The sequence below is a fragment of the Mobula birostris genome, chromosome 12 (genome assembly GCF_030028105.1).
Source record: "Mobula birostris isolate sMobBir1 chromosome 12, sMobBir1.hap1, whole genome shotgun sequence".
NCBI classification, from domain to species: domain Eukaryota; kingdom Metazoa; phylum Chordata; class Chondrichthyes; order Myliobatiformes; family Myliobatidae; genus Mobula; species Mobula birostris.
Genome location: NC_092381.1, coordinates 23,360,157 through 23,374,389, shown reverse-complemented (window position 1 = coordinate 23,374,389; position 14,233 = coordinate 23,360,157). Strand labels below are relative to the sequence as shown.

General features: G+C 42.3%; 1 long non-coding RNA gene across 1 annotated transcript in view; it reads right to left on the bottom strand.

Annotated features, from left to right (window-relative positions):
* Positions 1–17: 17 nt before the first annotated feature.
* The window catches only part of LOC140205789 (uncharacterized), a 35,005-nt gene continuing 20,789 nt past the window's right edge, over positions 18–14,233 (bottom strand). Inside the window, exon 3 of the long non-coding RNA XR_011887970.1 lies at positions 18–207. This is a non-coding gene — a long non-coding RNA (uncharacterized lncRNA). The remainder of the gene's footprint in view (positions 208–14,233) is intronic.

Sequence of the window (14,233 nt, the reverse complement as noted above, 5' to 3'; positions counted from 1 at the left end):
CAACACCCAATCTGCAGAGAAAGAGGAGAAAAAACACATGCAAACAATAGAAGCAAGCAACAACATTCCAAACCAAAGTGTTTCGACCCCGGAGCAGCCAGAGTGGCCCAAATTCTTGGTCTCAGTTCATCATGTAGTAGGGCAAATCACCATGAAGCTTGCAGACAAGAAGTGTGTAACAGTGGGAGCAGTCTCACAGCCTTAGCCCTGTGGAGAAAGGAGAACATTTCAAGAGAGTGACTGAAATCTGTGTTTAACTTGATATGAAAATATGAAAATCCAAATTGCCTTGTGCATTTCTTCATTATTGAAGAAGTATATGCAACATATAATTTCAACTTGTTCTCATTACAATTATTTTATTTAAAGCTCTTCCACTTCAAAGTTTAACACGGGAGCTGGTGACTCTTGCTTTATTATGATAGAATTAATAAGTAAATGTAACTCTGGAGCAGGGGTTCCCAACCTGGGTCCATTCATTCCATTGAGTCTGCTCCACCATTCCATCATCCCATGCAACCCCATACACCTGCCTTCTCGCCATATCCTTTGATTCCCTGACCAATCAGGAAATGATAAACTTCCACCTTAGATATACCCATGCACATGGCCTCCATCACAGTCTGTGGCAGAGCCTTCCACGGATTCACTACTCTGGCCAAAAAAAAATTACCCCATACCTCTTTTCTCAAAAAGTCACCCTACGATTTTGAGGCTGTGCCTTCTAGTTCTGGATACCCTACCGTAGGAAATATCCTCTCAACATCCACCCTATCTAGTCCTTTCCAAATTGGGTAGGTTTCAATGAGATCCCCACACATTCTTCTAAACTCCAATGAGTACAGGCCCAAAGCTGCTAAATGCTCCTTGTATGTTAACCCTTTCATTCCTGGAATCACCCTCGTGAACCTCCCGGACTCTCCAATGGCATACATTCTTTCTGAGATATGGGGCCCAAAACTGTTGACAATACTCCAAGTATGGCCTGACTAGTGTTATAAAGACTCAGCATTATGTCCTTGCTTTTATATTCTATTCCCCTTGAAATTAATGCCAACATTGCATTTGCCGCCTTTACCACACTCAACTTGTAAATTAACCATCCGAGACTCTTGCACAAAGACTCCTAAGTCCCTCTGCACCACCTCTGATGTTTGAACCTTCTCCCCATTTGGATAATAGTCCACACTATTGTTTTTTTTTACCAAAATGCATTATCATACATTTCCCAACACTGTTCCATCTGCCAGTTTTTTGCCCATTCTTCCAATTTATCTTAAGAAGAAGAAGAATAGCCCTTAACGCGGCAGTGGAGTTATCGGGGCGCTGTCATGACGGTGTTTCCGTAGCAAGCTATTCTTGTTTTTACAAGGCCGAGTTGCTAGCTTGATGCTCAACCTGACTTGGATTCGAACTTGGGAACCTTTGCTCCGGAGTCCGGCGCTGATATTATTGGGCCACCGAGCGGGACAATTTGTCTTAAGTCCCGCTGCAATTGCATTGCTTCCTCAGCACGACCTACCTCTCCACCTATCTTCGTATCATCCATGGACTCTAGGGAATAATGACCAGAATCTAGTACATCATTAATTCTGGAAGTAATATTACGTCACACAACAGTAGAGCCTTAAAAGTCAACATGCATGTGGGGGAAATTGGCTTTGACTTTAAAATATATAACTGGATAAATGGTGCAACAGTTAAAGAATTATTTAATCTCAAAAACATCGATTCTGTTCAGAAACAAGATGAGTAATCCAATAGAGGCTTACTGAAGTTCAAGGATATGTAACATAGTAAAAGTTTCAAGGAATAATAGTAGTCTTGAGGATTGGGAGAATTTTTGAAAACAGCGAAGAATAACTAACAAAAATTGCTGGAGGATCTCAGCAGATCAGGGTGGTGGGATTTGATGCTTTTGCTGGAGCAAGTGGGGGAAGACGAGGGTTGATGCTTTCGCTGCTGACTGTGTGTCGGAGGGGGGAGGGGGCTTTGGGGTGCTAACATTTTGTTATTAATTCTTTGTTTTTTCCCTGTTTCGTGGATGTCTGTGAAGAGTCAGGATTTCAGGATGTATACTGTATACATTATATGAAGTTGAACCTGCTGAGCTTCAGCATTTTGTGTGTTGCTCTGGATTTCCAGTATTTACAGAATCTCTTGTGTAAAGGCTGACTAATATGCTGCTAAAATACAATGAACATAATGTAGAAATATAAAATCAAATTTAGAACTTCATCAAAATTTAGAGTCAAAAGTCGGTCCCTTAGCAGTTGACATATTTAATTTGGAATAGGGGTTATGCTGGAAATGTTGGTTTACAATTAAGCGTATCAAAAATAATTAGTAACTAAGCAGCAAATGTATGAGATAATATGAGGAAGTAAAATCTAAGGAAATGAATGGACTGATGAGGCTGGCAAACCTTCTGAAACTGATGGCTTAGACCATAAGACTTAGGAGCAGATTTAGGGCATTCAGTCTATCAACTGTTCTCTGCCATTTCATCATGGCTGATCCCAGATCCCATTCAACCCCATACACCTGCCCTCTCACCATATCCCTTAATGCCCCAACCAATCGGGAATCAATCAACTTCCACTTCGAATATACCAACGGACTTTGCCTCCACCCAGTTTGAGGCAGAGCATTCCACAGATTCACCAGTCTTTGGCTAAAAAAAAATTTCTCCTTCCTTTTGTTCTAAAAGGTTGCCCCTCAATTTTGAGGCTGTGCCCTCTAGTTCCGGATACCCTCACCAGAGGAAACATCCTCTTTACACCTTATCTAGTCCTTTGAAATAACCTGTGAATTATTCTTCTGGGACTCTTGCACAAGGATTCCTAAGTCCCTTTGCACCTCTGATGTTTGAATTTTCTCCCCATTTAGAAAATAGTCTGCACTATTGTTCCTTTTACCAAAATACATCATCATACATTTCCCAACACTGTGTTCCATCTGCCACTTTTTTGTCCAGTCTTCCAATTTGTCTAAGTCTTGCTGCAGCCGTGTTGCTTCCTCAGCACTACCTGCCCTCCACTTATTTTTGTATCATCTGCAAACTTTGCCACAAAGCCATCAATTCCATTATACGAATTATTGACAAGCAATGTGAAAAGTAGCAGTCCCAATACTGACCCCTGAGGAACACCACTAGTCACTGGCAGCCAAACTGAAAATGCCCCCTTTATTCCCACTGACTTCCTCCTGCCTGTCAGCCATTCCTCTATCCGTGTCAGTATATTTCCTGTAACACCATAGGATTTTGTCTTGTTAAGCAGCCTCATGTGTGGCACCTTTTCAAGTGCCTTCTGAAGATCTAAGTAAACAATATCCACTGCCTCTCCTTTGTCCACCTTGCTTGTTACTTCCTCAGTATCTGGGGGAAGCAACAGTGGCCCTGTGGCTCAGAAGGGTAGGGAAAGGAAGAAGATGGTAGCAGTGATAGGGGACTCTATGGATAGGGGGTCAGACAGGCGATTCTGTGGACGCAGGAAAGAAACATGGAAGGTAGTTTGCCTCCCAGGTGCCAGAGACCGGGATGTTTCTGATCATATACACGATATCCTGAAGCGGGAAGAAGAACATCTAGAGGTTGTGTTACTTATTGGTACCAACAACATAGGTAGGAAAAGGGAGGAGGTCCTGAAAACTGACTACAGGGAGTTAGGAAGGAAATTGAGAAGCAGGACCTCAAAGGTAGTAATCTCAGGATTACTGCCTTTGCCACCCAACAGTGAGTATAGGAATAGAGTGAGGTGGAGGATAAATGTGTGGCTGAGAGATTGGAGAAAGGGGCAGGTATTCAGACTTCCTGATCATTGGGACCTCTTTTGGGGCAGGTGTGACCTGTACAATAAGGATGGGTTGCACTTGAATCCAAGGGGGGCCAATATCCTGGCAGGGAAGTTCACTAAGGCTATTGGGGAGAGTTTAAACTGGAATTGCTGGGGGGTGGGAACCAAACTGAAGAGACAGAGGAAGGGATGGTTTGTTCCCAAATAGAGAAAGCTTGTAGGTGAGAGGGAAGATAGGCAGGTGATAGAGAAGGGATACACTCAGACTGATGGTTTGAGATGTCTATTTTAATGCAAGGAGTATTATGAACAAAGCGGATGAGCTTACAGTGTGGATCAGTACTTGGAGCTATGATGTTGTGGCCATTACAGAGACGTGGATGGCTCAGGGGCAGGAATGGCTACTTAAGAGTACCAGGCTTTAGATGTTTCAGAAAGGACAGGAAGGGGGGCAAAAGAGGTGGGGATGTGGCAGTGTCACTGCTGATCAGAGATAGTGTCACGGCTGCAATAAAAGAGGAAGTCATGGATGAATTGTCTACTGGGTCTCTGTAGGTGGAAGTTAGAAACAGGAAAGGGTCAATAACTCTACTGGATGTTTCTTATAGACCACACAATAGTAACAGGGACATCGAGGAGCAGATAGGGAGACAGATTCTGGAACGGTGCAATAATAACAGGATTGTCGTGATGGGAGATTTTAATTTCCCCAATATTGATCGGCATCTCCCTAGAACAAGGGGTTTAGATGGGATGGAGTTTGTTAGGTGTGGTCAGGAAGGTTTCCTGACACAATATGTAGATAAACCTACAAGAGGAGAGGCTGTACTTGATCTGGTATTGGGAAATGAACCTGGTTAGGTATCAGGTCTCTCAGTGGGAGAGCATTTTGGAGAAAGTGATCACAATTCTATCTCCTTTACCAGAGCATTGGAGAGGGATAGGAGCAGACAAGTTAGGAAAACATTTAATTGGAGAGAAATATGAAGCTATCAGGCAGGAACTTGGAGGTATAAATTAAGAGCAAATGATCTCAGAGAAATGTACAGCAGAAATGTGGCAAATGTTCAGAGGATATTTGTGTGGCGTTCTGCATAGGTACATTCCAATAAGACAAGGAAAGAATGGTTGGGTACAGGAACCATGGTGTACAAAGGCTGTTGAAAAGCTAGTCAAGAAGAAAAGCTTACAAAAGGTTCAAAAAACTAGGTTAATGATGGGAATCTAGAATATTATAAGGCTAGCAGGAAGGAGCTTAAGAATGAAATTAGGAGGGGCCATGAGAAGGGCTTGGCGGACAGGACTAAGGAAAACCCCAAGGCATTCCACAAGTATGTGAAGAGTAAGAGGAGAATACATGAGAGAAGACATGAGAGAATAGGACCAATCAAGTTTGACAGTGGAAAAGTGTGTATGGAAGCCAAGGAGGTAGCGGAAGTACTTAATGAATACTTTGCTTCAGTATTCACTATGGAAAAGGACCTTGGTGATTGTAGGGATGACTTACAGTGGACTGAAAAGCTTGAGCATATAGACATTAAGAAAGAGGATGTACTGGAGCTTTTGGAAAGCATCAAGTTGGATAATTCACTGGGACTGGACAAGATGTACCCCAGGCTACTGTGGGAGGCGAGGGAGGAGATTGCTGAGTCTCTGGCTATGATCTTTGCTTCATCAATGGGGACGGGAGAGGTTCCAGAGGATTGGTGGGTTGCAGATGTTGTTCTCTTATTCAAGAAAGGGAGTACAGATAGCCCAGGAAATTATAGACCAGTGAGTCTTACTTCAGTGGTTGGTAAGTTGATGGAGAAGATCCTGAGAGGCAGGATTTATGAACATTTGGAAAGGCATAATATGATTAAGAATAGTCAGCATGGCTTTGTCAAAGGCAGGTCATGCCTTATGAGCCTGATTGAGTTTTTTGAGGATGCGACTAAACACATTGATGAAGGTTGAGCAGTAGATTGAGAAAGTAAGCAGGCATGGGATCCATGGGGACCTTGTTTTGTGAATCCAGAACTGACTTGCCCACAGAAGGCAAAGAGTGCTTGTAGACGGGTCATATTCTGCATGGAGGTTGGTGACCAGAGGTGTGCCTCAGGGATCTGTTCTGGGACCCTTTCTCTTCGTTATTTTTATAAGTGACCTGGATGAGGAAGTGGAGGGATGGGTTAGTAAATTTGCTGATGACACAAAGGTTGGGGGTGTTGTGGATAGTGTGGAGGGCTGTCAGAGGTTACAGCGGGACATTGATAGGATGCAAAACTGGGCTGAGAAGTGGCAAATGGAGTTCAACCCAGATAAGTGTGAGGTGGTTCATTTTGGTAGGTCAAATATGATGACAGAATATAGCATTAATGTTAAGACTCTTGACAGTGTGGACGATCAGAGGGATCTTGGGGTCCAAGTCCACAGGACTTGACCCCAAAGCTGCTGCGCAGGTTGACTCTGTCGTTCAGAAGGCATACGGTGTATTGGCCTTTATCAACCGTGGGATTGAGTTCAAAAGCCAAGAGGTAATGTTACAGCTGTACAGGACCCTGGTCAGACCCCACTTGGAGTACTGTGCTCATTTCTTGTCGCCTCACTACAGGAAGGATGTGGAAACTATAGAAAGGGTGCAGAGGAGATTTACAAGGATATTGCCTGGATTGGGGAGCATGCCTTATGAGAATAGGTTGAATGAACTTGGCCTTTTCTCCTTGGAGTGATGGAGTATGAGAGGTGACCTGATAGAGGTGTATAAGATGATGAGAGGCATTGATCATATGGATAGTCAGAGGCTTTTTCCCAGGGCTGAAATGGCTAACACGAGAGGGCACAGGTTTAAGGTGCTTGGAATTAGGTACAGGGGAGATGTCAAGGGTAAGCTTTTTACGCAGAGAATAGTTAGTGCGTGGAATGAGCTGCCGGCAACGGTGGTGGAGGCGGATACGATAGGGTCTTTTAAGAGACTCCTGGATAGGTACATGGAGCTTAGAAAAATAGAGGGCTATAGGCTATGTTCCCTCTAAACTGTGCGCGTGCACACACATTTTTCAACCAGCGCACAAAGGAAATTAATGAGCACACAAAAGGTTAGTTACCTAAAATAATGTAGTAATTAATAATTATACTTATTGAAAATAATCTTTTAGCTAAATGTTTCTGTTAACTAGTTAGTTGGTTTTTCAAATACCACAATGCACGTCACTAATTTATGTCACCTCACCTATCCTGTTCTGGGATCTGGGAGACAATGTTTCATGGAGTGACAAAGTTAAAGTTTTGCTAAGCCAACAACATGAAGAAAACATCACAGTAGATACAAGTTCGCTGTTGACTTTTATAAATAGTCTTTGTGTTCATTTAGAAGAAAGGTTTCCTGAAGATGAGGTACAAGAATGGTCAGCTTTTGATTTCTCCGCAATTGCAGGTTGTGACTTCATATTTGGCGATGAACAAATTAATGCCTTATGTCTAAAATATCATGCTTTTCTAGCTGAACATTCTGTAATAGTTAGACAGTTTAATAATTTCAAATTTTCTGTGCAAGAAACAATCAAAAACAAGCTGAGAAACCGTTTAGGTGAATATCATTTGGATATGTCAATGAGAATCAAAAGCGATCAATTGGATTGAAGTTCCGTTAGTCTATATAGAGTTTACAAAGAATGGGTAAATGCCAAAGACAGGAGAGAGAAAAAATAACTGAGTGACTTGAATATGTATGTAATTTTGTTGTTATTATGTGCAGTTATGTCAAATATTTTGTAAACCTACATAAACTGTGCCATGTGTGCATTCAGTGCGCACATTCTTTTGTCACAGGAAAAAAATTTGCACAACATAAAATTTTTGTGCACACTGACTACTAAAAATTAGAGGGAACATTGGCTATGGGTAACTCTAGGTAATTTCTAAAGTAAGTCCATGTTTGGCACAGCATTGTGGGCCGAAGGGCCTGTATTGTGCTGTAGGTTTTCGATGTTTCTAGATTTGTCAAACAAGATTTCCCTTCACAGAACCATGCTGACTTTGACTTATTTTATCATTAGTCTCCAAGTACCTCAAAACCTCTTCTTTAATAATGGATTCCAACACTTTCCCAACCACTGAGGTTAGGCTGGTTGGCCTATAATTTCCTGTCTTTTGTCTTCCTCCCTTCTTAAAGAGTGGAGTGACATTCGCAATTTTCCAGTCTTCCAGGACCATCCCAGAATCAAGTGATTCTTGAAAGATCGTGACCATTGCATCTGTTATCTCTTCGGCAATCTCTTTCAGGATTCTGGGATGTAGTCCATCTGGTGCAGGTGACTTATCCAATTTAAGACCTAATGTAAGATAGCCTTTCCCCTAGTAGGCTTGAGCACAAGCTGCTCTAAAAAGCCATCTTGTAGGCATTCAACAAACTCCCTCTCTTGTGAGCTGACACCAACCTGGTTCTCCCAGTCCTCCTGCATATTGAAGTTCCCCATTACAATTGTGACATTACCCTTATTACATTCCCTTTGCAATCACAACCCCACATCTTGGTTACTATTTGGAGGCCTATATATGATTCCCATAATGTGTTTTTTTTTTACCCTTGCAGTTTCTTAACCGAAAGATTGTAACCTCAAGTTCATTTCCACCGAGATGCAACACAGAGCGTCATAGGAAGACATTCCTGCCTGTGGCCATCAAACTTTACAACTTCTCCCTTGGAGGGTCAGACACCCTGAGCCAATAGGCTGGTCCTGGACTTATTTCATAATTTACTGGCATAATTTACATATTACTATTTAACTATTTATGGTTCTATTACTATTTATAATTTATGGTGTAACTGTAACGAAAACCAATTTCCCCCGGAATCAATAAAGTATGACTATGACTATAAAAGGATTGAATTTTATTACTTACAATCTTCACATATGAGGAGTAAAAATCATTACGTTACATCTCCGTCTCAATGTGCAATTTGTAATATATAGTACGTACAATGGGGCAGTCAGTATAGCATAGAAATACAATTGTATCAATGTGAATTAATCAGTCTGATGGCCTGGTGGAAGAAGCTGTCCTGGAGCCTGTTGGTCCTGGCTTTTATGCTGTGGTATAGTTTCCCGGATGGTAGCAGCTGGAACAGTTTGTAGTTGGGGTGACTCAGGTCCTCAATAATCCTTCAGGCCCTGTCTCTGTAAATGTCCTGAATAGTGGGAGTTCACATCTACAGAAGCGCTGGGCTGTCCGCACCACTCTCTGCAGAGTCCTGCAATTGAGAGAAGTGCAGTTCCCATACCAGGCAGTATGCTATATTGCATATATTGTTTTCATTCTGATAAACTGGTTATTTTCAATATGGCAATTGAGCCAGTCAGGATGCCCCTGTAGAAAGTTCTTAACACCTGGGGACCCAGACCAAACTTCTTCAACCGTCTGAGGTGAAAGAGGCACTGTTGTGCTTTTTCCACCACACAGCCGGTATTTACAGACCACGTGAGATCCTCAGTGATGTGTATGCCAAGGAACTTAAAGCTGTTCACCCTTTCAACCCCAGATCCATTGATATTATTAGAGGTTAGCCTGTCTCCATTCCTCCTGTAGTCCACAAGCAGCTCCTTTGTTTTTGTGACATTGAGGGGGAGGTTGTTTTCTTGACACCACTGTGTCAGGGTGAAGCTAAGGGGGCTGCTAGGATGGTGAAAAGCATTGGTTGTAAACTTAAATTCCCAGCATGCTGGAAATATTCCAACAGATAGGAAAAGTACAAATGTAATATCACCATTCAACATGGAGAAAATAGTTCAGCCTAATATATTTATGGGAAAAGGCTAAGCCTATACTTTAGAAGGTTATGAAGGTCAATACAGAAATGACGACTGAGCACACAGTTAGGCAGTGCCAACATGGTATTATTAAGGGGAAATGGCTTTCTTTATTTTTTTGAGGATATAAATCGGAAGTGTGATAAAAGGGAGTCACTAATGAGAGTATATCTGAAAAGGAATTTGATAATGTGCTTGTGAAAGATTACCAAACAATGGTTTGTGAAGTTCAGAGTAACATTGCATATATTATTTTCATTCTGATTAGCTGATGATTTTCAATATGGCATACTAGTTCTGGCATCAATGTTCTGCCTTTAGCTCTTTACAATTTATGTTAAGTTCTTAAAGTGTATGCAAATTTGCTATTATGGACGTGCAAAGGTAGATTGTAAGGTGAACAAAGAACATTCAAATTTAAGTACAGGTGTGCAGTTAGCAAACATTCACTTGGTAAATCTTTGTTACATTTTAAATATTAATTTAAATTAGTGTTTAATGTAATTTGTCCCTTAAAATTTAATTTGCTCCAATAAATATTTTTGCAAATTTTCAAGCACGGGGCCATGAAAACCATTAACACTTTGGATATTTAATGGGGTTAACGGGAAAGGATGTGAAATAGGGGAAATATGCATTTCAAGTTAAAATACCTTTTAAAGGGGATCTTTAAGTACCCTTCACATGTCTGAAGTGCACTTGCCAGAGAAAAGGTGTTCCCAATTAATGCTTCTCAGTTCCTGTCTAATGCCCTTGCAATTTGCCCCACTCCAATTTAATGGCCAGATTTGGGAACAGATTCTTTCCAACTGTGATAAGACTGCTGAACGGTTCCTGACCCGGATCTGGGCCGTACCCTCCAGATATCTGGACCTGCATCTTGTTTTTTTTTGTACTACCTTACTTTCCATTTTTCTAATTTTTCTATTTATGATTTATAATTTAAATTTTTAAATATTTACTATCGATTTGTAATCCAGGGAACGGGAAGCGCAGAATCAAATATCACAATGATGATTGTACATTCTAGTATCAATTGTTTGGCGACAATAAAGTATAAAGTACAAAACTCTGCCACAAGGACCATACCTATCCTTATCTTTAGCTATCCTGAAAGATAAGGACATGTGGTCACTATTTGTTGACCCACTGAAAGGTCAGTCACATGGCCAGGGTCATTACCAACACCAGGTCCAGTATGCCCCTCCTTCCTGGATACACTTAACAAATTCTTCCCCATCTAAACCCCTTATACTAAGAAGGTCCCACTTTATATTACGGAAATTGAAATCCCCCATGACAACAACCCTATTATTTTTACACATTTCCTTACTCTGATTACATATCTTTTCCTCAATATCCCAGAGGCTATTGGGGGTCTGCAGCACAATATCACCTACGCGATTGCACCCTTCCTATTCCTGGGTTCCACCCAAAGGGACTCTGTGTCTAACCCATCCACTAGGTCTCCCCTGAGTGCAGCTGTGACATTGTCCCTGATTAGTAGTGCACATTTCCCCTGCCCCGTCTTTTCTAAAGCTTTGATAATCTGGCACATTAATCATTCATTCTTGCCCCTCTCTCAACCAATAGCTATAACATCATAGTTCCATGTACTGATCCATGCTCTAAGTTCATCACCGTTCCCCATAATACTCCTAGCATTAAAATATACACACTTTAAACTACCTTGCCCATCATACCTGTTATTTCGATTTTCCCTTTCAGTACTTGCCCGGACATCTACCTTCCAGTTTGATCCTTCCCTTATTGACCTGGGGCTCCAGTTCCCATCCCCCTGAAAAACTAGTTTAAACTCTCTCAAGTAGCATCAGCAAACCTCCTGGCCATGATATTGGTTCCCCTCTATTTCAGGTGCAATTGCCCCTCTCGAACAGGTCACCCCTTCCCCAGAAAAGGTTCCAATAATCCAAGAACTTGAAACCCTGTCCCCCGCGCCATCTCCACAGCCACCCATTCATCCGTGCTATCACCCCATTCCTACCTGCTCTAGCCCATGGCACAGGGAGATTACAACCTTGGAAGTCTTTCTCTTCAGCCTCTTTCAAACTCTTTATATACTCACTGTGTAGAACGTCTTCCCCTTTTCTGCCCGTCGTTGGTGCCAGTATGCAACACAACTTCTAGCTGTTCTCCCTCCCCTTTGAGAAGTTGTTACCCAGTCTGACAGTCCTAGTCCTGATGCTCCTGTACCTCCTTCCTGACGGTAGTGGGTCAAAGAGAATGAGGGATGGGTCTCTTTGACCCTCAACAATACTTCAGGTCCTTTGTGAGCAACGCTTCCGGTAAATGTCACAAATAGTGGGGAGAGAGAACCCGGTTTCTCTTTTGCCAGTTTTTACTATCCTCTGTGGGACCTTGCAGTCTGATGCCTTGCATCTTCTGTACCAAACGATGATGCAGCTAGGCAGTACACGGTCAAAGATGCTCCTGTAGAAAGTTGTTAGAATGGGGACGGGGAGCCTTGCACGCCTCAATCTCCTCAAAGTCGATGCTGCTGTGCCTTCTTGACTAGTGAGGAGGTGAGGGTCCAGGTTAGATTGTCCATTATGTGCACACCAAGGAACTTGGTGTTATTTACTCCCTCCACAGCAGAGCCATTGATGTGCAATGGAGAGTGACCAACAATCATTTCTTTTTTATCTTGTCTGCGTTGAGACTCAGATTGTTGTTCTCACACCATTTGACAAGCCTCTCTACCTCCTCTCTATAGGCTGATTCATCATTGATGCTGATGAGGCCAACCAATCTCTGTAGCATCATCAGTGAGCTTGGTAATGCAGTTTGAGCTGAGTCTGGCAGTGCAGTCATGAGTCAGCGGTGTGGACAGCTGGGGCAGAGCACACAGCCCTATATTATCTGGCAACTAAGCCCAGTTGAATGAATGACTGTTAGTTTCAGCTTGTCAATCCAAGTATGTTTGTTTAGGATGTACTGTTTCCTTACTGGGAGCAGATTGGTCAGCTTCTGACTTATTTACTACCATCAACAGCTTTTACCCTATTGGATAAAAGTCTTGCTGAGCCTCCTACTCTCTGAATTTTTATTGGGAACCTAACAACTGGCGGAGATAGGGCCCTCTGTTGATTAGGGTCGACCGTGGATGTTGTGTTCTAGCTGCCTACGCAAATCAGGGCAGTACGATACGGAGAGCAAACTGTTGCCCGAGCAGCAGGATCCCCCACTCCAGACAGCTGAGGAATCCAGTGGAACAGCAGAGACTGATACAATTTGGCACACTGGCTTCCCAGGAGTTGCCAGTCGGCGCTGAACTCGATGTAGGACCGCCTTTGAGCCTCCATCTCCGGATTTTTCCTCAGGTTTACCCACCAGGCAGAAGAGATTTGAGATCGGAGTTTTCCTTCTAGATGAGCTGCCAACCACGGCCGATGAGCCCCATCTGCCCAAAGCCACTGATTTTAAGGCACCCAGTAACCTGCCTCCGCCCTTTCTTCTGTCAGTGGAAACAGCTCCGCCAGGCTCAGTAGCTAAGCCCCACGCGAAGGTCAGGAGATGGACTTGTTTGATAGAGGCTATTTGAGATGCACACCATCGGGAGCATTTAATGGATAATGGGAGCTTATCCCCACTACTCCCCCCAGCTACGACAAACTAATGAAACCAAGTACATCAAATAATCTGGGGTGGGGGGGGGCAGAGGGAGTTGCCAGATGAGGTAAAGGTGAGAAAATATTCAGATATCTTTTTCTGGTTTTATTCCTATCAAACTGTGTGATTGGCAAGCCATTAAAACCCGGGTGTTCAGAGAGATCTGGATATCCTCATACAAGGAATAAAGTTAACAAATAAAACAAGTGGCCTTCATTGCAAAAGAGATGGAGTACAAGAATAACGTCTTGCTATAATTGAGAGATTACACAGGGATTGAAGGATTACACAGGCTGCATACAGTTTTGATCTTAGTGCCTCCTTCCTGGATTAAGTCCACATCCCTTGGATCGCTTAATATTTAATTTGCAAATCCTTCACAACCCTCTTGAAAAGAAAATTTGAGAATATCAAAGCTTTAAAGAAATTTCCTCTCAGCTGTGTGTTATTCTAGTCAATCCATTATTTTCACGCTGATCCAGGCCATCAGACTGATTAATTCACGCTAACACAATCGTATTTCTAAACTATATTGACTATTCTGTCGAATACTTTACTGTACATACGATTTATTATAAATTACTATGAATTGCACATTCAGGCGGAGATTTTTACTCCTCGTGTACGTGAAGTATGTCAGAAATAAAGTGAATGCAATTCAATTTGTCCAGTGTACTGCAATTCCTTTTTAATCATTAGAAATGCGCAATGGTAAAATCTTCCCTATAACAAATGTTAATAGTCCATTTACAGTAAGAAGGGTATGGCTACTATAGTGACCTCCAAGTTCATCCTCGGTTGTGAATAATCGCCGACAAAATAGTTTAATGTAATTCTGCGTAGTGCACATTTTTGCCCTAATTAAAGAAAGGGTAAAATTTAAACAGCGCAGAACGGAACGCGTCAGACCAATCCACCTGCAGAGGATGAAATACATCAATACATCACTCATAGTGCGGCAGTATCATCAGCAGAAAGGACGCAATATTAACAGGGAAGGTTTACAGCAACGTAGTG